A 24627-nucleotide genomic window follows, 5' to 3' on the forward strand; every position below is an offset into this window, starting at 1 on the left:
CGGACACGATTCCCTGTGTCGGGTGAGGCCTAGGGCTGCCGGCGAGGTGAGCGAGCGCCTTTGGTGGGTGCAGGGGTGTCTCCTTGCGTGCCTGCACTACTGGGGCTGGTGGGATGGGAAGCTTCAAACGACCCGCCGAGGCAGGCTTCTGGTATGCTAAAGGCGAGTGGGTGAGGGCAGCCCTAGGAGTTACTCGGGAGCTGATAGAAGGGAAGAGGGAAAGGAGGAGGAGGATGATGACCTTTTCCCCCTGCCCAGGGTGCAGAAGATGGCCGACTCTCCAGCTCACCAGAGCTCCCCCTCAGCCTCCCCTGGCCCCCCTTGCCCAGTGCGCCTGCTCCCAGCTCCAGCACGAGCGAGCTAGGCTACGTGCCGAGGAAGCCTCATCTCGTAAGAGCTGTAAGACACCCATGTGTTCTCTTCAGGTGGAGGACGGCCTAGAGTCTGGAGCTGCAGAAGAGGCAGGGAGGAGAGAAGGGGAAAGAAGCATCTGAACGGCTAAATTGTGCCAGCAGCGCTGAGAGCGAGAGTCGCGGTGAGTCCTGGGCCAGTGGGGCCCCGTTGCCTCTCTTGTGCGTCCTGGGCCCTCCCTGTCTCTCCCCCGGCCCCCTCTCTTTCCTTACCTGCTGCAAAATTTTATTTTTTCTTTTGGGCCCCCCCCGCACCTTCTTTCTCCGTCTCGCTCTGAGTGGCTCCCTGCCTCCCCGTCTTTTTCAGTCCTCCCTTTCTCTGTCCTGTAGCCTGTGGCTCCTTTTTCTATCTCCGCCTCTCTCTGCCTGGCTCTGGCTCCGTTTTTTTATTCCTCCTGCTCTGTCCTGTAGCCTGTCGGTATTTTGTCTTTCTCTGGCCCTCTTGGTCTGACTCCCTGTGTTACCGAAAAACGCGGTAAAATCGGAAACGACTCCTCAACGCCAATTTAGTATTAAAGAGCAGGCATTCTTTATTCACGGCGCCGGATGCACGGGGGATCGCTCCTCCTGGCGTGCGTACCTCACGTACCTTTCCCGTACAATTTGTAGATCAAAATTTTACGTATTCATATATATTCATTATTGCCCTGTCTGCTGATCGGTACAAACTTGCTCGTTCCGTATGTAAATCGCTGCGCAGGCTCGGTTGTCCTCTTCCGTTGTTCTCTTCTGAGTAGGTGGTATTACTTGGGTCGGTGGTGGTCTGTGAGTCGGTGGTCGTGATCTCCCCCTGCCGGAATTACCTTTTTACCTTCTTGGCTAGTTTTGTCAGTCCGCTCCACGAAACTGCGTTTTGTCATCCTTTTCTGACAGAAGCACGTTGTCTGTTGTTCTGTTGACATTAACGATCGCCTAGGGACTAAAATGCAGATCGACGGATACGCCGATTCGTACGCTCCATGTTCCCGTAATGGAACACCGTCTCTGGTTGGTTGATTTCATCGCTTTGGTTACACCTGTTCCTGTTGTTCAGTTTCTTCTTTTTTGGCTTTGTTTGATTCTCTCTGTGATTCTGTTTTTCTCTGCCTCGCTTTTCCCAGCTCCCCGTCCCTCACTTTGAATGCCCGTTATCCTTCAGCAGCTCACTCTCCCTTGGTTGCCATCCCCGTTTCTGAATTCCTCCTGCTTTGCCACGTAGCCCGTGGCTTTTTTCTTAATCTCTCTGTCTGCCTCAACGCTCCCGCCGCGCTTTTTAATTCGTCTGCTCTGTACCCTGCTACTGTTCTTGCCTTTCTGAGTTCTTCTCTGTCCAGCTCCCTTTCCCTGTTCATGAATTCGTGTTCTTCCTGCACCCGCCGCTGTTCCCTGTGATCTCCGTCTCTCTCTGTCCAGCTCCCTGTCCCTAGGTTTTAATTCCTGCCTCTGCCCGCTGTAGCCCGTCTAGATTTTTCTCTCGGCCTCTCTCTCTGTCCGGCTCCCTCTCTCTGTGTTCTAATTCCACGTTCTCTGTCACGTAGACCCGTGCTATTTGTTTGTCCTCATCTCTCTCTGTCCAGCTCCTTGCTGCTATGTTTTATTTCTTCCCTCTCTCTCTGTCTTTGTAGCCCATTGCTGTTGTTGTGTTTTTGGTTTTTGTTTTTTTTTTCCCACTTGTTTCTTCGTTTGTCTCTGTCTGCCTCCCAGTGCCTGATCTTTAATTCCTCCTTCCCTGTTGGGCCGCTGTTCCTTTTTTCCATTCTACGTTGTGTTCTCTTTGGTCTCCTGTTCTTATTCATCGGTTCCCTCCTCGCCGCCCTGTGGCTTGTCCCCATTTTAGTGTTGCCTCTCTCTCCCTCTCTCTGGCTTCTTACCCCTGTTTTTAAAATTCCTCCCTCTCTTCTCTCTTCCCTGTTGGCCGTGTGATCGTCAGCCTTTCTCCACCTCTTTCTGCCCAGCTCTCTGTGTCTATCCATTAATTCTTCCCTCTCTGCCCTGTAGCCTGTAGCTTTTGTCCTTTCTCCATCTTGCTGTCTCTGGCTTCCCCGTGACCCTCTTTTAGAATTGTTTCTCTCTTCTTTCTGTACGCATTGCGATTCCTTTTGCTCCCCATCTCCCTTTGTTTTGGGTGTTGTTTTGTTGTTGTTTTTCTGGCTCCCTGTCCCTAATTCTTAATTCTCTGCCTTCTCGTGCTCTGTACCACGTAGCCCCGTGGTTTGTTTTGTGGTGTTCCCTCCCCGGCCCCTTCCCTCCGTCGTTGGCTGTCTCGGCTCCCTGTCCCCGTGGCTTCATTCTTCCCTTTCTGCCCTGTTCTTGTCGCTTATCTTGTCTTTCTCCATCGCGCTCGGTCCAGCTTCCTGCCCCTATTCTTCTTTCCTCCCTCGCTGTCGTGCTGCCTGCCCCAGGTTCTTTGTGCGTCTCCAGCCTGCTCCTCTTCCTTCTTTGTTGGTCTGTGTCCTGCTCTTCCCTCTTTCTGCTGCCTCTCTTCCCCTCTCTCTGCTGCTTTTATCTCCACCTCCGTCAGGCTCCCTGTCCTTCTCTGGCCGTCCTGTTCCCTGCCTCGTGCCTTCTCACTACACGCACACACGTCCCCCCCGCCCCGTCCAGCCGGATGCCGCTCTTCTCTTCTCTCTTCCTACTGTCCCGTGCCCTGCTCCTCACCTTTGGTGGCCTCCCCCTCTGCCCAGCAGCCCGTCGCCCCAGGAGCCAGGCGACGGACGGTCCGTTCCCTGCCAAACCGGGACAAGCGCGTGCCGTGGCTTAGCCCCAGCTGGCTATTCTGCACCAGGGAGCTGCTTGCTCACTCCACCCTCAGTGGGCTGGGGGAGAGAGCTGGAAGGGTAAGAGTGAGAAAAATCATGGGTTGAGATCAAGGCTGTTTAATAGGTAAAGCAAAAGCTGTGCGTGGAAGCAAAGCAAGGAATTAATTCGCTCCTCCTTTTCGGCGGGCAGGTGTTGAGCCACCTCTGGGAAAGCAGGGCTCTGTCATGTGTAACGGTTACTTAGGGAGAGAAATGCCGTAGCCCCTGCCCTCCCTCCCCCCCCCCCCCAAGGACTCCCCCTTCTTCCCCCAGCTGCGTGTGCTGAGCATGATGTCAAATGGTATGGAATATCCCTTTGGTCAGTTAGCTGGGAAAGCTTTCCCAGCTGTGTCCTCTCCCAGCCTACCTGCTGGTGGGGCACTGAGAGAACCAGAAGAGGCCCTGACTGTGGAAGCAGTGCTCAGCAAGAACCAAAACATCTCTACATTATTAACGGTGTTTTGAGCATAAATCCAAAACGTATCCCTTCCTAGCTACTGTGGAGAAAATGAGCACTATCGCAGCCAACACCAGCTCCGTGCGGCTGCGGCAACGGCGGCCGAGGTGGCCTTGGGGCAGGGGGGGAGCGTTGGGGACCCTGACCCACGAATGGCTCCTGGGACTTGTTACGTGCGCGCCTGCACAAACACCTGCCCTCTCGTTTGCCCTCAGGGCTGTGTTTGCGCTGCCTTTGCGTGGGGCAAGGGGCTGTGATGGAGCCCAGGGGAGGAGGTGGTGCACTGTGGGGGTGAGGGGAGGGGGCCCCCCGTTGCTGCTGCGCCTCAGCTGATGGTGGGGTCTGGATGGAGGAGCCCCAGGTGCGGGCGGTGGGGCTGACGGTGCCGGCTCCTCCCTGGAAAAGGGGTGGTGCCCGGCTCCGGGGGGCCAGTGTGAGCCGAGGGCGGAGCGGAGCTGTGGCCGAGCGTCAGCGGGCTGCGACTGTAGCGAGGGAGGAGGTGAGCGGGGGCTGGGTGGTGGAGCGCTGCGTCCCGGGTCAAGCCCCGAGGAGGGCTGCGGCGGGGCAGCGCCGGGTCGGAGCGGGCGGTGGGGAGAGCGAGGCTGTGCTGAGGGCTCGGTGGGGCTTCCGGGTGCATCGGCGGCCGGGACGGTGGCCCGCAGGGTCCGAGAGCGGGGAGGGCGGGCTGGCGGCGTGCCGGGAGCTGTGGTGGTGCGCCTGGAGGCTGGCCGTGCGGCCGTGTTGTGGCGCAGAGCATGCCGGGAGGTGTAGTCCTTGCGGCGCGCGGCTGCCGGGCGGCCGTGTTGTGGCGCAGAGCATGCCGGGAGCTGTAGTCCTTGCGGCGCGCGGCTGCCGGGCGGCCGTGTTGTGGCGCAGAGCATGCCGGGAGGTGTAGTCCTGGCGCAGTGGCTGCCGGCCCTGTCACGTGGTTCGCCGGGGCGTGGCAGGAGGCGCGGTCTTCCGGCGCTCGGGTGCCGGGCGGCCGTGCCGCGTACGGTAGGCGCGGTGTATTTTTGGGGTTGGATTCGTGTTGATTTCTGGGGGCTTCCAGGTGCGGCCGCTCCCCGAGAAGCGGTGAGTTCCCCGGGAGCTGACAGAAGGGAAGAGGGAAAGGAGGAGGACCTTTTCCCCCTGCCCAGGGCGCAGATGATGGCCGCCTCCCCGGCTCGCCGGAGCTCCCGCTCAGCCTCCCCTGGCCCCCCCTTGCCCCGTGCGCCTGCCCCCAGCCCCGGCACCTCCCCTGAAGCGTGCCACGTAGCCCTTGGCCGCCCCCAGGCCCTGTCGTGAAGGCAGCGAGCCGGCCCTCAAGCGCACTGGATTCCCCCTCGGCGCAGGGGCCCTTAGCAGTAGCGCGGGGAAGGGGCGCTGTGTCCGGAAGCCCCTGCGCAAGGAGAGGCTTTGGTCAGGGTCGATGGACGGTAATGACGGTCGCTGTTTCTTCTTTCCCTCTCCCAGAGACCGTGCTGAGGACGTGGTTGTCTGTCCTTCCCCCGGGGACGCCGTCGACTGCGGCCGTCTCAGGCTTGCGTGGCTTCTCTCTGCCCGGCTTTGCCATCCTCGCGGCGCCGGGGCGAAAAGGGACACACAGAGCCCTTCCCGGCTGTGGACAGGAGCTGCCTCGGCTGAAGCTGGAGACGCCAACGAAAGGTAAAGCAGAAGAAACTGAAGGCGCTCTGGCTGCCAGCTGCCTTCCTGCTGCAGGCAAGAGAGAGCCTGTCCATGCAGGTGAGGGAGGAAGGATCCCCCTTCATAGTCCGCAGCGGGCCAGGCCACCAACGTGCACCGCAGGGTCCGTACGCGTAACCCGGAGTTGGGTACGGGCGTGTAGGGCACGAGCGAGCTAGGCTACGTGCCGAGGAAGCCTCATCTCGTAAGAGCGGTGAGACACCCACGTATCCTCTTTAGGTGGAGGTCGGCCTAGAGTCTGGAGCTGCAGAAGAGGCAGGGAGGAGAGGAGGGGAAAGAAGCATGTGAACGGCTAAATTGTGCCAGCAGCGCTGAGAGCGAGAGTCGCGGTGAGTCCTGGGCCAGTGGGGCCCCGTTGCCTCTCTTGTGCGTCCTGGGCCCTCCCTGTCTCTCCCCCGGCCCCCTCTCTTTCCTTACCTGCTGCAAAATTTTATTTTTTCTTTTGGGCCCCCCCCGCACCTTCTTTCTCCATCTCGCTCTGAGTGGCTCCCTGCCTCCCCGTCTTTTTCAGTCCTCCCTCTCTCTGTCCTGTAGCCTGTGGCTCCTTTTTCTATCTCCGCCTCTCTCTGCCTGGCTCTGGCTCCGTTTTTTTATTCCTCCTGCTCTGTCCTGTAGCCTGTCGGTATTTTGTCTTTCTCTGGCCCTCTTGATCTGACTCCCTGTGTTACCGAAAAACGCGGTAAAATCGGAAACGACTCCTCAACGCCAATTTAGTATTAAAGAGCAGGCATTCTTTATTCACGGCGCCAGATGCACGGGGGATCGCTCCTCCTGGCGTGCGTACCTCACACACCTTTCCCGTACAATTTGTAGATCAAAATTTTAGGTATTCATACATATTCATTATTGCCCTGTCTACTGATCGGTACAAACTTGCTCGTTCCGTATGTAAATCGCTGCGCAGGCTCGGTTGTCCTCTTCCGTTGTTCTCTTCTGAGTAGGTGGTATTACTTGGGTCGGTGGTGGTCTGTGAGTCGGTGGTCGCGATCTCCCCCTGCGTAAAGGAATTACCTTTTTACCTTCTTGGCTAGTTTTCTCAGTCCGCTCCACGAAACCGCGTTTTGTCATCCTTTTCTGACAGAAGCACATTGTCTGTTCTGTTCGCATTAACGATCGCCTAGGGACTAAAATGCAGATCGACGGATGCGCTGATTCGTACGCTCCATGTTCCCGTAATGGAACACTGTCTCTGGTTGGTTGATTTCATCGCTTTGGTTACATTTCCCCCGTATGGAAGTTCTGAAATAATAATTTTCTCAATACTTCCATCCTAGATCAATAATATTCCACTATGTCAGTTTGGTGTTTGGTTCATCTTCTCAAAGTTTTCACTTGATTGTGGTCTCCAGGGTGTATGCAGGTCCCATTTTCTACGCAAAATTTTATTAATTTGTTGAACTACCTCTGCAAAAAAATGTGGTGCTCTATCAGAGGACATTCCCATTGGCACTCTAAATCTTGGTATTATTTCTTTCAGCAACGTTTTAACTACTACTCTAGCTTTGTTGGTGCAGCACGAGAAAGCTTCTGGCCATCTAGAAAATTTGTCAATCAGCACTAACAAATACTGCTATATCTATTTTGTCTGGGTAACTCAGAGAACTTAATTTGCTAATAATTTCCGGGAGAATTTTTTGTTTTGTTACTCCTAAAGGTGGTTTCCTTTGGTTCAGGGGATTATTTCTAGGACAGATTGGACACTTAGCTACTATGGGTTTAACTATTCTTGTCATGCCTACACACGCTACAGATGTTTTTAAACTCAAAACCGTAGCATCTACACCCCAATGTGTTTGCTCATGGTTTTCTTTTCAAGTTCTGTCATAACTTGTGGGGTTGTTATTATTATTACTTGTTTTTCTGGTGTTATCTACCACCTCTCTGTGTTTTGTGATGTTTCCAATTGTTCTGCTAATTGCTCATCCAATTTATTATATCTCGGTTTCAACTTTGGAATTCTGATCTGTTTTACTGGTACTAGTGCAAGGATACCTTGCTCTGCAGTCCTCTTTGCAGCTTTATCTGTCAATCGTTTGCTTATGTTTACAGCCGTCTGGCCAAATTGATGAGCTTTGCAACGCTTTACCGCCACTTCTTTTGGTTTCTGCACGTCTTCCGGAAGTTGGAGATTGTCGTCTTTATGCTGTATCGATGATTTTTGGGCTGATGGCAGTCCTTTCTCCTTCCCAATAGCTCCATGATCGTGGATCACACCAAATGCACGTTTGGAATCAGTCTAGATATTTATCCTTTGTCCTTCTGCCATTCGCAGAGCTCGCTTCAATGCTACCAATGCTGCTTTCTGTGCTGAGGTGTTTGCAGGCAGCACCCCTGACTCCGTTCCCTCGGCGGCGATAACGACAGCATATCCGGCCATTCGCTTCTCTTCTCGCCCAGAGCTTCTTCCATCTGTAAACAACTCCAGATCAGGATTTTCCCAGAGGTTTGTGTCTCAGGTCTGGTCTGCTGGAATAGACTTGTTCAATAGTTAGCAAGCGATCGTGTTCGAAATTGTCCGTAAGGTTTTCTGTTGTTAAAAACGTAGCAGGATTCAGTATAGCAGTAGTCTTCGATTCCACATCGTCTTGTTCTAACAGAACAACTTGATATTTCAACATTCTGCTAAGGGATAGCCAACGACCCCCCTTTTGTCCTAAAACAGTCACCGCTATGTGCGGGACACATACTGTCATCTTCTGTCCCATTGTTAACTTTGGGGCTTCCTGGATCGGCAGCGCTGTTGTTGCTACTGCCCGTAAACACCTAGGCCGTCTTTTACTCACGTGGTCGAGTTGTTTGGAGAAGTAGCCCACAGGTCTCTTCCAGGTTCCCAGTCGCTGTGTCAGCACTCCAAGGGCTAAATGTTGTCTTTCGTGGACAAACAACTCAAAAGGTTTAGCGAAATCAGGTAGGCCTAATGCAGGGGCCATCATCGAGGCTCTTTTCAGTTCTTTGAATGCCGCTTGGCATTCGGGCGTCCGGGTTAAATATTTATCCTTTGATTCTTTCAATGCCTCATATAATGGTTTTACATAGAGTCTGTAGTTCAGAATCCAGAGCTGACGCCATTTCACTATTTTCAGAAAAGCTCTCAATTCCTTCGGGCCGCTAGGTTTGGGAATTTGACAAATAGTTTCTTTCTTTTCACTTTCTAATTGTCTTTGAGATATTTCAAATCCTAAATAAATGGCTGCTGCTTCTCCTATTTGGGTTTTGTTTCTGGAAACTCTGCATCTTCCTTGGCCCAGAAAATTTAAAAATTTCAAAACATTATTCTTTACTTTCTGCCACTATCAGAATGTCACCTGCATTCTGTAACAATATGCCTCTCCCTGGGTTCTGTTTTTTCTATACATTTCTACATTTCTAATTTTTTTCTTGCCAGCTGAGTCCCAAATATCGTAGGACTAATTTTAAATCCTTGTGTAAGTACGGTCCATGTTAGCTGTGTCTTTCATTCTGTGGTGGGGCTTTCCCATTCCAAAGCAAATAGGCTTTGACTTTTTATGCCTGGAGGTATGCAAAAGAAGGCATCCTTCAAATCTAGCACAGTAAACCATTTATGCTCCTCCTTTAAAAGAGGTCAGTAAAGTGTATGGATTAGCTACTACCGGATGTATGTCTTGGGCCACCTGATATATAGCCCTTAAATGGTGAACTAGCTAATACTCTTTGCCTCTAGATTTCTTTACTGGCGACACAGGAGTACTATATTCTGATTCACATTCCACTAAAAGCTCATATTCTGAAAAATTTTATAATTAACTTCTCTAATCCTTCTTGAGCCTCTCGCTTAATAGGGTATTGTTTTTGTCTTACCGGCTTGGCTCCAGGCTTTAAGGTTACTTTTACCGGCTCTGCCCACTTAGATCGCTCCGGAGCTCCGCTCGCTCAAACCAAAGGATAATTACTACGTTTTCCACTTCTTCGGGAACCTGTTCCTCCCTGGAGGAATCCTGTAACATAAACGCTCTCGCCTCTGTGGCTTTTGATTCTGGTATTAGTAATTTAATCTCTCCATCTTTAAAAGTTACTTGAGCATCTAATTTACTTAATAGATCTCATCATAACAGAGGCAGTGGACATTCAGGCATATACAGAAATTGGTGAGTTGCCCATTGCTTCTCCAATTTAAACTTTAATGGCTCTGAGAGGGGCTAATTTTTCTTTGCCCTGTCGCACTAACAACACCTACGGATTTATGATTAAATTTCTCTTTACGTGTATTCAATACCAAAGAAGTGGCTCCCGTATCTACCAAAAATTCTATTTCTTCATTCCCTAGCTTCAGTGTAACCAGGTGTTCAGCTAGGGTTGATTCCCCTGGTCTCCTTCATGCCAAGCTACTTCAAGCATTTTACCCAGATCTCTGGATTTGGGTTCTTCTAGCTTCTGAAGGTTTCTTCTCCCCCCCCCACTATCTGGGGCTGATTGTCTTATGAATATAGAGACCAACTGAATTGCTTTTTCTGGTTTTTCTGCGTTCAAATGAGTATATTTTCTGGCAGTCACCTTCAGTCTTTCCATAAAGGCTGAAGGGGACTCCTTTAATTCTTGTCTCGCTTCATAAATTTTGACCCATTTATTGCTTTTGGCATTGCATGTCTTACTCCAAATAAAATCTCTCTCTGACATCTAGTCAACATTCCCCTGGGTCCTGGCTGATTAGGGTCCCACTCGGGATTTGTAGATGGAAAATTCTTATTAATTGTTCTCTGTAAATTCCTGTTAGCATGTGCTCCCTGCACCTGCCTTCTGGCTGTATTCAATACTATTTTCTTGTCAGTTCCATCAAGTGAAGTATCCAGTATCACAAGTAGAGCAACACTTCAAGTTCTCACCACATTTTCCTCTCTCCAAAAACATTGCCGTAGAATCCTGTGGACGTATCTCACGCTGTTTCTGCCACGCTGGATGATTCCACAGTGTAAAGAACAAATCAACATATGCCACTTCTTCCCATTTGCCTTCCCTTTTTACAAAACAACATTAATTGCAAGATGGTACGATATTGCAATGTCTCATGTTCTGGCCATTTGTGCCCCCCTTCCAATTGATACGTTGGCCACCAATGATTGCAATATTCAATTAATGGTTTCCGAGTTAGTAGGTCACCGCCCCCGATGTCTTTCCAGTGCTTCAAAATACATCCCAAAGGTGTTCTCTGTGGGATAGGTTTCTTACTCAGAAATGCTCCCATCTCCCAGTCAACTAGTAGTTGTGATTGTGCGCTATCGCAAATAGTAGTCAGAGGGACTCCAACCCCCGTTAGAGGTCTCACTGGAAATCCGCCACTGGGATCTGTAGCGCCCTGCTAGATATCCCTGGAGACTTCAACCCCCTGTTGAAGACCCCCCTACCCTCGGGTCCCGCTCCACAGGCTTTCGCCTAGCAGAGACTTACCAACCGAGGTACCTCTTGGCCCCAACCCTGCGTGGCTTTTGCCGCGCCTTACGGGCAGGCCCGTGGGACTCAAACCCGCTATCCTATCCTATGTGGGAAGCTAACCCCACGTATTATTCTACCTAAGTTTCTTCTTAAAAGAATGCCTTGTTTACTTCAGTCCAAGGGATCTTGCTCAGAATTCTCTGGCCTGGGGATCGGAAGCTCTCCCCGAGAATTCCTTGGGGCTGGCTGCAGGTCCCACGGTCCCGCGGATCCGTCGAGATTCAAAAGCAGGGTCCCATCTGGGGTGCCAAAACTGTTACCGAAAAACGCGGTAAAATCAGAAATATCTATTCAACACAAATCTAGTATTAAAGAGCAGGCATTCTTTATTCACAGCGCCAGACGCACGGGGGATCGCTCCTCCTGGCGTGCGTACCTCACGCACCTTTCCCGTACAATTTGTAGATCAAAATTTTAGGTATTCATACATAGTCATTATTGCCCTGTCTACTGATCGGTACAAACTTGCTCGTTCCGTATGTAAATCGCTGCGCAGGCTCGGTGGTGGTCCGTGAGTCGGTGGTCGCGATCTCCCCCTGCCAGAATTGCCTTTTGCCTTCTTGGCTCTTAATCTTGGCGGTCTTGGCTAGTTTGCTCAGTCCGCTCCACGAAAGCGCGTTTTGTCATCCTTTTCTGACAGAAGCACGTTGTCTGTTGTTCTGTTGACGTTAACGATCGCCTAGGGACTAAAATGCAGATCGACAGACACACCGATTCGTACGCTCCATGTTCCCGTAATGGAACACCGTCTCTGGTTGGTTGATTTCATCGCTTTGGTTACACCTGTTCCTGTTGTTCAGTTTCTTCTTTTTTGGCTTTGTTTGATTCTCTCTGTGATTCTGTTTTTCTCTGCCTCGCTTTTCCCAGCTCCCCGTCCCTCACTTTGAATGCCCGTTATCCTTCAGCAGCTCACTCTCCCTTGGTTGCCATCCCCGTTTCTGAATTCCTCCTGCTTTGCCACGTAGCCCGTGGCTTTTTTCTTAATCTCTCTGTCTGCCTCAACGCTCCCGCCGCGCTTTTTAATTCGTCTGCTCTGTACCCTGCTACTGTTCTTGCCTTTCTGAGTTCTTCTCTGTCCAGCTCCCTTTCCCTGTTCATGAATTCGTGTTCTTCCTGCACCCGCCGCTGTTCCCTGTGATCTCCGTCTCTCTCTGTCCAGCTCCCTGTCCCTAGGTTTTAATTCCTGCCTCTGCCCGCTGTAGCCTGTCTAGATTTTTCTCTCGGCCTCTCTCTCTGTCCGGCTCCCTCTCTCTGTGTTCTAATTCCACGTTCTCTGTCACGTAGACCCGTGCTATTTGTTTGTCCTCATCTCTCTCTGTCCAGCTCCTTGCTGCTATGTTTTATTTCTTCCCTCTCTCTCTGTCTTTGTAGCCCGTTGCTGTTGTTGTGTTTTTGGTTTTTTTTTTTTTTCCCCACTTGTTTCTTCGTTTGTCTCTGTCTGCCTCCCAGTGCCTGATCTTTAATTCCTCCTTCCCTGTTGGGCCGCTGTTCCTTTTTTCCATTCTACGTTGTGTTCTCTTTGGTCTCCTGTTCTTATTCATCGGTTCCCTCCTCGCCGCCCTGTGGCTTGTCCCCATTTTAGTGTTGCCTCTCTCTCCCTCTCTCTGGCTTCTTGCCCCTGTTTTTAAAATTCCTCCCTCTCTTCTCTCTTCCCTGTTGGCCGTGTGATCGTCAGCCTTTCTCCACCTCTTTCTGCCCAGCTCTCTGTGTCTATCCATTAATTCTTCCCTCTCTGCCCTGTAGCCTGTAGCTTTTGTCCTTTCTCCATCTTGCTGTCTCTGGCTTCCCCGTGACCCTCTTTTAGAATTGTTTCTCTCTTCTTTCTGTACGCATTGCGATTCCTTTTGCTCCCCATCTCCCTTTGTTTTGGGTGTTGTTTTGTTGTTGTTTTTCTGGCTCCCTGTCCCTAATTCTTAATTCTCTGCCTTCTCGTGCTCTGTACCACGTAGCCCCGTGGTTTGTTTTGTGGTGTTCCCTCCCCGGCCCCTTCCCTCCGTCGTTGGCTGTCTCGGCTCCCTGTCCCCGTGGCTTCATTCTTCCCTTTCTGCCCTGTTCTTGTCGCTTATCTTGTCTTTCTCCATCGCGCTCGGTCCAGCTTCCTGCCCCTATTCTTCTTTCCTCCCTCGCTGTCGTGCTGCCTGCCCCAGGTTCTTTGTGCGTCTCCAGCCTGCTCCTCTTCCTTCTTTGTTGGTCTGTGTCCTGCTCTTCCCTCTTTCTGCTGCCTCTCTTCCCCTCTCTCTGCTGCTTTTATCTCCACCTCCGTCAGGCTCCCTGTCCTTCTCTGGCCGTCCTGTTCCCTGCCTCGTGCCTTCTCACTACACGCACACACGTCCCCCCCGCCCCGTCCAGCCGGATGCCGCTCTTCTCTTCTCTCTTCCTACTGTCCCGTGCCCTGCTCCTCACCTTTGGTGGCCTCCCCCTCTGCCCAGCAGCCCGTCGCCCCAGGAGCCAGGCGACGGACGGTCCGTTCCCTGCCAAACCGGGACAAGCGCGTGCCGTGGCTTAGCCCCAGCTGGCTATTCTGCACCAGGGAGCTGCTTGCTCACTCCACCCTCAGTGGGCTGGGGGAGAGAGCTGGAAGGGTAAGAGTGAGAAAAATCATGGGTTGAGATCAAGGCTGTTTAATAGGTAAAGCAAAAGCTGTGCGTGGAAGCAAAGCAAGGAATTAATTCGCTCCTCCTTTTCGGCGGGCAGGTGTTGAGCCACCTCTGGGAAAGCAGGGCTCTGTCATGTGTAACGGTTACTTAGGGAGAGAAATGCCGTAGCCCCCGCCCTCCCTTTCCCCCGCCCCCCAAGGACTCCCCCTTCTTCCCCCAGCTGCGTGTGCTGAGCATGATGTCAAATGGTATGGAATATCCCTTTGGTCAGTTAGCTGGGAAAGCTTTCCCAGCTGTGTCCTCTCCCAGCCTACCTGCTGGTGGGGCACTGAGAGAACCAGAAGAGGCCCTGACTGTGGAAGCAGTGCTCAGCAAGAACCAAAACATCTCTACATTATTAACGGTGTTTTGAGCATAAATCCAAAACGTATCCCTTCCTAGCTACTGTGGAGAAAATGAGCACTATCGCAGCCAACACCAGCTCCGTGCGGCTGCGGCAACGGCGGCCGAGGTGGCCTTGGGGCAGGGGGGGAGCGTTGGGGACCCTGACCCACGAATGGCTCCTGGGACTTGTTACGTGCGCGCCTGCACAAACACCTGCCCTCTCCTTTGCCCTCAGGGCTGCGTTTGCGCTGCCTTTGCGTGGGGCAAGGGGCTGTGATGGAGCCCAGGGGAGGAGGTGGTGCACTGTGGGGGTGAGGGGAGGGGGCCCCCCGTTGCTGCTGCGCCTCAGCTGATGGTGGGGTCTGGATGGAGGAGCCCCAGGTGCGGGCGGTGGGGCTGACGGTGCCGGCTCCTCCCTGGAAAAGGGGTGGTGCCCGGCTCCGGGGGGCCAGTGTGAGCCGAGGGCGGAGCGGAGCTGTGGCCGAGTGTCAGCGGGCTGCGACTGTAGCGAGGGAGGAGGTGAGCGGGGGCTGGGTGGTGGAGCGCTGCGTCCCGGGTCAAGCCCCGAGGAGGGCTGCGGCGGGGCAGCGCCGGGTCGGAGCGGGCGGTGGGGAGAGCGAGGCTGTGCTGAGGGCTCGGTGGGGCTTCCGGGTGGCCCGCAGGGTCCGAGAGCGGGGAGGGCGGGCTGGCGGCGTGCCGGGAGCTGTGGTGGTGCGCCTGGAGGCTGGCCGTGCGGCCGTGTTGTGGCGCAGAGCATGCCGGGAGGTGTAGTCCTTGCGGCGCGCGGCTGCCGGGCGGCCGTGTTGTGGCGCAGAGCATGCCGGGAGCTGTAGTCCTTGCGGCGCGCGGCTGCCGGGCGGCCGTGTTGTGGCGCAGAGCATGCCGGGAGGTGTAGTCCTGGCGCAGTGGCTGCCGGCCCTGTCACGTGGTTCGCCGGGGCGTGGCAGGAGGCGCGGTCTTCCGGCGCTCGGGTGCCGGGCGGCCGTGCCGCGTACGGTAGGCGCGGTGTATTTTTGGGGTTGGATTCATGTTGATTTCTGGGGGCTTCCAGGTGCGGCCGCTCCCCGAGAAGCGGTGAGTTCCCCGGGAGCTGACAGAAGGGAAGAGGGAAAGGAGGAGGACCTTTTCCCCGTGCCCAGGGCGCAGATGATGGCCGCCTCCCCGGCTCGCCGGAGCTCCCGCTCAGCCTCCCGCTCAGCCTCCCCTTGCCCCGTGCGCCTGCCCCCAGCCCCGGCACCTCCCCTGAAGCGTGCCACGTAGCCCTTGGCCGCCCCCAGGCCCTGTCGTGAAGGCAGCGAGCCGGCCCTCAAGCGCACTGGATTCCCCCTCGGCGCAGGGGCCCTTAGCAGTAGCGCGGGGAAGGGGCGCTGTGTCCGGAAGCCCCTGCGCAAGGAGAGGCTTTGGTCAGGGTCGATGGACGGTAATGACGGTCGCTGTTTCTTCTTTCCCTCTCCCAGAGACCGTGCTGAGGACGTGGTTGTCTGTCCTTCCCCCGGGGACGCCGTCGACTGCGGCCGTCTCAGGCTTGCGTGGCTTCTCTCTGCCCGGCTTTGCCATCCTCGCGGCGCCGGGGCGAAAAGGGACACACAGAGCCCTTCCCGGCTGTGGACAGGAGCTGCCTCGGCTGAAGCTGGAGACGCCAACGAAAGGTAAAGCAGAAGAAACTGAAGGCGCTCTGGCTGCCAGCTGCCTTCCTGCTGCAGGCAAGAGAGAGCCTGTTCCTGCAGGTGAGGGAGGAAGGATCCCCCTTCATAGTCCGCAGCGGGCCAGGCCACCAACGTGCACCGCAGGGTCCGTACGCGTAACCCGGAGTTGGGTACGGGCGTGTAGGGCACGAGCGAGCTAGGCTACGTGCCGAGGAAGCCTCATCTCGTAAGAGCGGTGAGACACCCACGTATCCTCTTTAGGTGGAGGTCGGCCTAGAGTCTGGAGCTGCAGAAGAGGCAGGGAGGAGAGGAGGGGAAAGAAGCATGTGAACGGCTAAATTGTGCCAGCAGCGCTGAGAGCGAGAGTCGCGGTGAGTCCTGGGCCAGTGGGGCCCCGTTGCCTCTCTTGTGCGTCCTGGGCCCTCCCTGTCTCTCCCCCGGCCCCCTCTCTTTCCTTACCTGCTGCAAAATTTTATTTTTTCTTTTGGGCCCCCCCCGCACCTTCTTTCTCCATCTCGCTCTGAGTGGCTCCCTGCCTCCCCGTCTTTTTCAGTCCTCCCTCTCTCTGTCCTGTAGCCTGTGGCTCCTTTTTCTATCTCCGCCTCTCTCTGCCTGGCTCTGGCTCCGTTTTTTTATTCCTCCTGCTCTGTCCTGTAGCCTGTCGGTATTTTGTCTTTCTCTGGCCCTCTTGATCTGACTCCCTGTGTTACCGAAAAACGCGGTAAAATCGGAAACGACTCCTCAACGCCAATTTAGTATTAAAGAGCAGGCATTCTTTATTCACGGCGCCGGATGCACGGGGGATCGCTCCTCCTGGCGTGCGTACCTCACACACCTTTCCCGTACAATTTGTAGATCAAAATTTTAGGTATTCATACATATTCATTATTGCCCTGTCTACTGATCGGTACAAACTTGCTCGTTCCGTATGTAAATCGCTGCGCAGGCTCGGTTGTCCTCTTCCGTTGTTCTCTTCTGAGTAGGTGGTATTACTTGGGTCGGTGGTGGTCTGTGAGTCGGTGGTCGCGATCTCCCCCTGCGTAAAGGAATTACCTTTTTACCTTCTTGGCTAGTTTTCTCAGTCCGCTCCACGAAACCGCGTTTTGTCATCCTTTTCTGACAGAAGCACATTGTCTGTTCTGTTCGCATTAACGATCGCCTAGGGACTAAAATGCAGATCGACGGATGCGCTGATTCGTACGCTCCATGTTCCCGTAATGGAACACTGTCTCTGGTTGGTTGATTTCATCGCTTTGGTTACATTTCCCCCGTATGGAAGTTCTGAAATAATAATTTTCTCAATACTTCCATCCTAGATCAATAATATTCCACTATGTCAGTTTGGTGTTTGGTTCATCTTCTCAAAGTTTTCACTTGATTGTGGTCTCCAGGGTGTATGCAGGTCCCATTTTCTACGCAAAATTTTATTAATTTGTTGAACTACCTCTGCAAAAAAATGTGGTGCTCTATCAGAGGACATTCCCATTGGCACTCTAAATCTTGGTATTATTTCTTTCAGCAACGTTTTAACTACTACTCTAGCTTTGTTGGTGCAGCACGAGAAAGCTTCTGGCCATCTAGAAAATTTGTCAATCAGCACTAACAAATACTGCTATATCTATTTTGTCTGGGTAACTCAGAGAACTTAATTTGCTAATAATTTCCGGGAGAATTTTTTGTTTTGTTACTCCTAAAGGTGGTTTCCTTTGGTTCAGGGGATTATTTCTAGGACAGATTGGACACTTAGCTACTATGGGTTTAACTATTCTTGTCATGCCTACACACGCTACAGATGTTTTTAAACTCAAAACCGTAGCATCTACACCCCAATGTGTTTGCTCATGGTTTTCTTTTCAAGTTCTGTCATAACTTGTGGGGTTGTTATTATTATTACTTGTTTTTCTGGTGTTATCTACCACCTCTCTGTGTTTTGTGATGTTTCCAATTGTTCTGCTAATTGCTCATCCAATTTATTATATCTCGGTTTCAACTTTGGAATTCTGATCTGTTTTACTGGTACTAGTGCAAGGATACCTTGCTCTGCAGTCCTCTTTGCAGCTTTATCTGTCAATCGTTTGCTTATGTTTACAGCCGTCTGGCCAAATTGATGAGCTTTGCAACGCTTTACCGCCACTTCTTTTGGTTTCTGCACGTCTTCCGGAAGTTGGAGATTGTCGTCTTTATGCTGTATCGATGATTTTTGGGCTGATGGCAGTCCTTTCTCCTTCCCAATAGCTCCATGATCGTGGATCACACCAAATGCACGTTTGGAATCAGTCTAGATATTTATCCTTTGTCCTTCTGCCATTCGCAGAGCTCGCTTCAATGCTACCAATGCTGCTTTCTGTGCTGAGGTGTTTGCAGGCAGCACCCCTGACTCCGTTCCCTCGGCGGCGATAACGACAGCATATCCGGCCATTCGCTTCTCTTCTCGCCCAGAGCTTCTTCCATCTGTAAACAACTCCAGATCAGGATTTTCCCAGAGGTTTGTGTCTCAGGTCTGGTCTGCTGGAATAGACTTGTTCAATAGTTAACAAGCGATCGTGTTCGAAATTGTCCGTAAGGTTTTCTGTTGTTAAAAACGTAGCAGGATTCAGTATAGCAGTAGTCTTCGATTCCACATCGTCTTGTTCTAACAGAACAACTTGATATTTCAACATTCTGCTAAGGGATAGCCAACGACCCCCCTTTTGTCCTAAAACAGTCACCGCTATGTGCAGGACATATACTGTCATCTTCTGTCCCATTGTTAACTTTGGGGCTTCCTGGATCGGCAGCGCTGTTGTTGCTACTGCCCGTAAACACCTAGGCCGTCTTTTACTCACGTGGTCGAGTTGTTTGGAGAAGTAGCCCACAGGTCTCTTCCAGGTTCCCAGTCGCTGTGTCAGCACTCCAAGGGCTAAATGTTGTCTTTCGTGGACAAACAACTCAAAAGGTTTAGCGAAATCAGGTAGGCCTAATGCAGGGGCCATCATCGAGGCTCTTTTCAGTTCTTTGAATGCCGCTTGGCATTCGGGCGTCCGGGTTAAATATTTATCCTTTGATTCTTTCAATGCCTCATATAATGGTTTTACATAGAGTCTGTAGTTCAGAATCCAGAGCTGACGCCATTTCACTATTTTCAGAAAAGCTCTCAATTCCTTCGGGCCGCTAGGTTTGGGAATTTGACAAATAGTTTCTTTCTTTTCACTTTCTAATTGTCTTTGAGATATTTCAAATCCTAAATAAATGGCTGCTGCTTCTCCTATTTGGGTTTTGTTTCTGGAAACTCTGCATCTTCCTTGGCCCAGAAAATTTAAAAATTTCAAAACATTATTCTTTACTTTCTGCCACTATCAGAATGTCACCTGCATTCTGTAACAATATGCCTCTCCCTGGGTTCTGTTTTTTCTATACATTTCTACATTTCTAATTTTTTTCTTGCCAGCTGAGTCCCAAATATCGTAGGACTAATTTTAAATCCTTGTGTAAGTACGGTCCATGTTAGCTGTGTCTTTCATTCTGTGGTGGGGCTTTCCCATTCCAAAGCAAATAGGCTTTGACTTTTTATGCCTGGAGGTATGCAAAAGAAGGCATCCTTCAAATCTAGCACAGTAAACCATTTATGCTCCTCCTTTAAAAGAGGTCAGTAAAGTGTATGGATTAGCTACTACCGGATGTATGTCTTGGGCCACCTGATATATAGCCCTTAAATGGTGAACTAGCTAATACTCTTTGCCTCTAGATTTCTTTACTGGCGACACAGGAGTACTATATTCTGATTCACATTCCACTAAAAGCTCATATTCTGAAAAATTTTATAATTAACTTCTCTAATCCTTCTTGAGCCTCTCGCTTAATAGGGTATTGTTTTTGTCTTACCGGCTTGGCTCCAGGCTTTAAGGTTACTTTTACCGGCTCTGCCCACTTAGATCGCTCCGGAGCTCCGCTCGCTCAAACCAAAGGATAATTACTACGTTTTCCACTTCCTCGGGAACCCGTTCCTCCCTGGAGGAATCCTGTAACATAAACGCTCTCGCCTCTGTGGCTTTTGATTCTGGTATTAGTAATTTAATCTCTCCATCTTTAAAAGTTACTTGAGCATCTAATTTACTTAATAGATCTCATCATAACAGAGGCAGTGGACATTCAGGCATATACAGAAATTGGTGAGTTGCCCATTGCTTCTCCAATTTAAACTTTAATGGCTCTGAGAGGGGCTAATTTTTCTTTGCCCTGTCGCACTAACAACACCTACGGATTTATGATTAAATTTCTCTTTACGTGTATTCAATACCAAAGAAGTGGCTCCCGTATCTACCAAAAATTCTATTTCTTCATTCCCTAGCTTCAGTGTAACCAGGTGTTCAGCTAGGGTTGATTCCCCTGGTCTCCTTCATGCCAAGCTACTTCAAGCATTTTACCCAGATCTCTGGATTTGGGTTCTTCTAGCTTCTGAAGGTTTCTTCTCCCCCCCCCACTATCTGGGGCTGATTGTCTTATGAATATAGAGACCAACTGAATTGCTTTTTCTGGTTTTTCTGCGTTCAAATGAGTATATTTTCTGGCAGTCACCTTCAGTCTTTCCATAAAGGCTGAAGGGGACTCCTTTAATTCTTGTCTCGCTTCATAAATTTTGACCCATTTATTGCTTTTGGCATTGCATGTCTTACTCCAAATAAAATCTCTCTCTGACATCTAGTCAACATTCCCCTGGGTCCTGGCTGATTAGGGTCCCACTCGGGATTTGTAGATGGAAAATTCTTATTAATTGTTCTCTGTAAATTCCTGTTAGCATGTGCTCCCTGCACCTGCCTTCTGGCTGTATTCAATACTATTTTCTTGTCAGTTCCATCAAGTGAAGTATCCAGTATCACAAGTAGAGCAACACTTCAAGTTCTCACCACATTTTCCTCTCTCCAAAAACATTGCCGTAGAATCCTGTGGACGTATCTCACGCTGTTTCTGCCACGCTGGATGATTCCACAGTGTAAAGAACAAATCAACATATGCCACTTCTTCCCATTTGCCTTCCCTTTTTACAAAACAACATTAATTGCAAGATGGTACGATATTGCAATGTCTCATGTTCTGGCCATTTGTGCCCCCCTTCCAATTGATACGTTGGCCACCAATGATTGCAATATTCAATTAATGGTTTCCGAGTTAGTAGGTCACCGCCCCCGATGTCTTTCCAGTGCTTCAAAATACATCCCAAAGGTGTTCTCTGTGGGATAGGTTTCTTACTCAGAAATGCTCCCATCTCCCAGTCAACTAGTAGTTGTGATTGTGCGCTATCGCAAATAGTAGTCAGAGGGACTCCAACCCCCGTTAGAGGTCTCACTGGAAATCCGCCACTGGGATCTGTAGCGCCCTGCTAGATATCCCTGGAGACTTCAACCCCCTGTTGAAGACCCCCCTACCCTCGGGTCCCGCTCCACAGGCTTTCGCCTAGCAGAGACTTACCAACCGAGGTACCTCTTGGCCCCAACCCTGCGTGGCTTTTGCCGCGCCTTACGGGCAGGCCCGTGGGACTCAAACCCACTATCCTATCCTATGTGGGAAGCTAACCCCACGTATTATTCTACCTAAGTTTCTTCTTAAAAGAATGCCTTGTTTACTTCAGTCCAAGGGATCTTGCTCAGAATTCTCTGGCCTGGGGATCGGAAGCTCTCCCCGAGAATTCCTTGGGGCTGGCTGCAGGTCCCACGGTCCCGCGGATCTGTCGAGATTCAAAAGCAGGGTCCCATCTGGGGTGCCAAAACTGTTACCGAAAAACGCGGTAAAATCAGAAATATCTATTCAACACAAATCTAGTATTAAAGAGCAGGCATTCTTTATTCACAGCGCCAGACGCACGGGGGATCGCTCCTCCTGGCGTGCGTACCTCACGCACCTTTCCCGTACAATTTGTAGATCAAAATTTTAGGTATTCATACATAGTCATTATTGCCCTGTCTACTGATCGGTACAAACTTGCTCGTTCCGTATGTAAATCGCTGCGCAGGCTCGGTGGTGGTCCGTGAGTCGGTGGTCGCGATCTCCCCCTGCCAGAATTGCCTTTTGCCTTCTTGGCTCTTAATCTTGGCGGTCTTGGCTAGTTTGCTCAGTCCGCTCCACGAAAGCGCGTTTTGTCATCCTTTTCTGACAGAAGCACGTTGTCTGTTGTTCTGTTGACGTTAACGATCGCCTAGGGACTAAAATGCAGATCGACAGACACACCGATTCGTACGCTCCATGTTCCCGTAATGGAACACCGTCTCTGGTTGGTTGATTTCATCGCTTTGGTTACACCTGTTCCTGTTGTTCAGTTTCTTCTTTTTTGGCTTTGTTTGATTCTCTCTGTGATTCTGTTTTTCTCTGCCTCGCTTTTCCCAGCTCCCCGTCCCTCACTTGGAATGCCCGTTATCCTTCAGCAGCTCACTCTCCCTTGGTTGCCATCCCCATTTCTGAATTCCTCCTGCTTTGCCACGTAGCCCGTGGCTTTTTTCTTAATCTCTCTGTCTGCCTCAACGCTCCCGCCGCGCTTTTTAATTCGTCTGCTCTGTACCCTGCTACTGTTCTTGCCTTTCTGAGTTCTTCTCTGTCCAGCTCCCTTTCCCTGTTCATGAATTCGTGTTCTTCCTGCACCCGCCGCTGTTCCCTGTGATCTCCGTCTCTCTCTGTCCAGCTCCCTGTCCCTAGGTTTTAATTCCTGCCTCTGCCCGCTGTAGCCTGTCTAGATGTTTCTCTCGGCCTCTCTCTCTGTCCGGCTCCCTCTCTCTGTGTTCTAATTCCACGTTCTCTGTCACGTAGACCCGTGCTATTTGTTTGTCCTCATCTCTCTCTGTCCAGCTCCTTGCTGCTATGTTTTCTTTCTTCCCTCTCTCTGTCTTTGTAGCCCGTTGCTGTTGTTGTGTTTTTGGTTTTTTTTTTTTTTCCCCACTTGTTTCTTCGTTTGTCTCTGTCTGCCTCCCAGTGCCTGATCTTTAATTCCTCCTTCCCTGTTGGGCCGCTGTTCCTTTTTTCCATTCTACGTTGTGTTCTCTTTGGTCTCCTGTTCTTATTCATCGGTTCCCTCCTCGCCGCCCTGTGGCTTGTCCCCATTTTAGTGTTGCCTCTCTCTCCCTCTCTCTGGCTTCTTGCCCCTGTTTTTAAAATTCCTCCCTCTCTTCTCTCTTCCCTGTTGGCCGTGTGATCGTCAGCCTTTCTCCACCTCTTTCTGCCCAGCTCTCTGTGTCTATCCATTAATTCTTCCCTCTCTGCCCTGTAGCCTGTAGCTTTTGTCCTTTCTCCATCTTGCTGTCTCTGGCTTCCCCGTGACCCTCTTTTAGAATTGTTTCTCTCTTCTTTCTGTACGCATTGCGATTCCTTTTGCTCCCCATCTCCCTTTGTTTTGGGTGTTGTTTTGTTGTTGTTTTTCTGGCTCCCTGTCCCTAATTCTTAATTCTCTGCCTTCTCGTGCTCTGTACCACGTAGCCCCGTGGTTTGTTTTGTGGTGTTCCCTCCCCGGCCCCTTCCCTCTGTCGTTGGCTGTCTCGGCTCCCTGTCCCCGTGGCTTCATTCTTCCCTTTCTGCCCTGTTCTTGTCGCTTATCTTGTCTTTCTCCATCGCGCTCGGTCCAGCTTCCTGCCCCTATTCTTCTTTCCTCCCTCGCTGTCGTGCTGCCTGCCCCAGGTTCTTTGTGCGTCTCCAGCCTGCTCCTCTTCCTTCTTTGTTGGTCTGTGTCCTGCTCTTCCCTCTTTCTGCTGCCTCTCTTCCCCTCTCTCTGCTGCTTTTATCTCCACCTCCGTCAGGCTCCCTGTCCTTCTCTGGCCGTCCTGTTCCCTGCCTCGTGCCTTCTCACTACACGCACACACGTCCCCCCCGCCCCGTCCAGCCGGATGCCGCTCTTCTCTTCTCTCTTCCTACTGTCCCGTGCCCTGCTCCTCACCTTTGGTGGCCTCCCCCTCTGCCCAGCAGCCCGTCGCCCCAGGAGCCAGGCGACGGACGGTCCGTTCCCTGCCAAACCGGGACAAGCGCGTGCCGTGGCTTAGCCCCAGCTGGCTATTCTGCACCAGGGAGCTGCTTGCTCACTCCACCCTCAGTGGGCTGGGGGAGAGAGCTGGAAGGGTAAGAGTGAGAAAAATCATGGGTTGAGATCAAGGCTGTTTAATAGGTAAAGCAAAAGCTGTGCGTGGAAGCAAAGCAAGGAATTAATTCGCTCCTCCTTTTCGGCGGGCAGGTGTTGAGCCACCTCTGGGAAAGCAGGGCTCTGTCATGTGTAACGGTTACTTAGGGAGAGAAATGCTGTAGCCCCTGCCCTCCCTCCCCCCCCCCCCCCAAGGACTCCCCCTTCTTCCCCCAGCTGCGTGTGCTGAGCATGATGTCAAATGGTATGGAATATCCCTTTGGTCAGTTAGCTGGGAAAGCTTTCCCAGCTGTGTCCTCTCCCAGCCTACCTGCTGGTGGGGCACTGAGAGAACCAGAAGAGGCCCTGACTGTGGAAGCAGTGCTCAGCAAGAACCAAAACATCTCTACATTATTAACGGTGTTTTGAGCATAAATCCAAAACGTATCCCTTCCTAGCTACTGTGGAGAAAATGAGCACTATCGCAGCCAACACCAGCTCCGTGCGGCTGCGGCAACGGCGGCCGAGGTGGCCTTGGGGCAGGGGGGGAGCGTTGGGGACCCTGACCCACGAATGGCTCCTGGGACTTGTTACGTGCGCGCCTGCACAAACACCTGCCCTCTCCTTTGCCCTCAGGGCTGCGTTTGCACTGCCTTTGCGTGGGGCAAGGGGCTGTGATGGAGCCCAGGGGAGGAGGTGGTGCACTGTGGGGGTGAGGGGAGGGGGCCCCCCGTTGCTGCTGCGCCTCAGCTGATGGCGGGGTCTGGATGGAGGAGCCCCAGGTGCGGGCGGTGGGGCTGACGGTGCCGGCTCCTCCCTGGAAAAGGGGTGGTGCCCGGCTCCGGGGGGCCAGTGTGAGCCGAGGGCGGAGCGGAGCTGTGGCCGAGTGTCAGCGGGCTGCGACTGTAGCGAGGGAGGAGGTGAGCGGGGGCTGGGTGGTGGAGCGCTGCGTCCCGGGTCAAGCCCCGAGGAGGGCTGCGGCGGGGCAGCGCCGGGTCGGAGCGGGCGGTGGGGAGAGCGAGGCTGTGCTGAGGGCTCGGTGGGGCTTCCGGGTGCATCGGCGGCCGGGACGGTGGCCCGCAGGGTCCGAGAGCGGGGAGGGCGGGCTGGCGGCGTGCCGGGAGCTGTGGTGGTGCGCCTGGAGGCTGGCCGTG

General features: G+C 52.2%; 1 long non-coding RNA gene across 1 annotated transcript in view; it reads left to right on the plus strand.

Moving 5' to 3' along the window:
* Window positions 1-443: 443 nt before the first annotated feature.
* LOC142051400 (uncharacterized) overlaps window positions 444-24627 on the plus strand; it is a 61765-nt gene continuing 37581 nt past the window's right edge. The window contains exon 1 of the long non-coding RNA XR_012658460.1: window positions 444-535. This is a non-coding gene — a long non-coding RNA (uncharacterized LOC142051400). The remainder of the gene's footprint in view (window positions 536-24627) is intronic.

The sequence above is a fragment of the Phalacrocorax aristotelis genome, unplaced genomic scaffold, assembly GCF_949628215.1.
Source record: "Phalacrocorax aristotelis unplaced genomic scaffold, bGulAri2.1 scaffold_56, whole genome shotgun sequence".
NCBI lineage: Eukaryota > Metazoa > Chordata > Aves > Suliformes > Phalacrocoracidae > Phalacrocorax > Phalacrocorax aristotelis.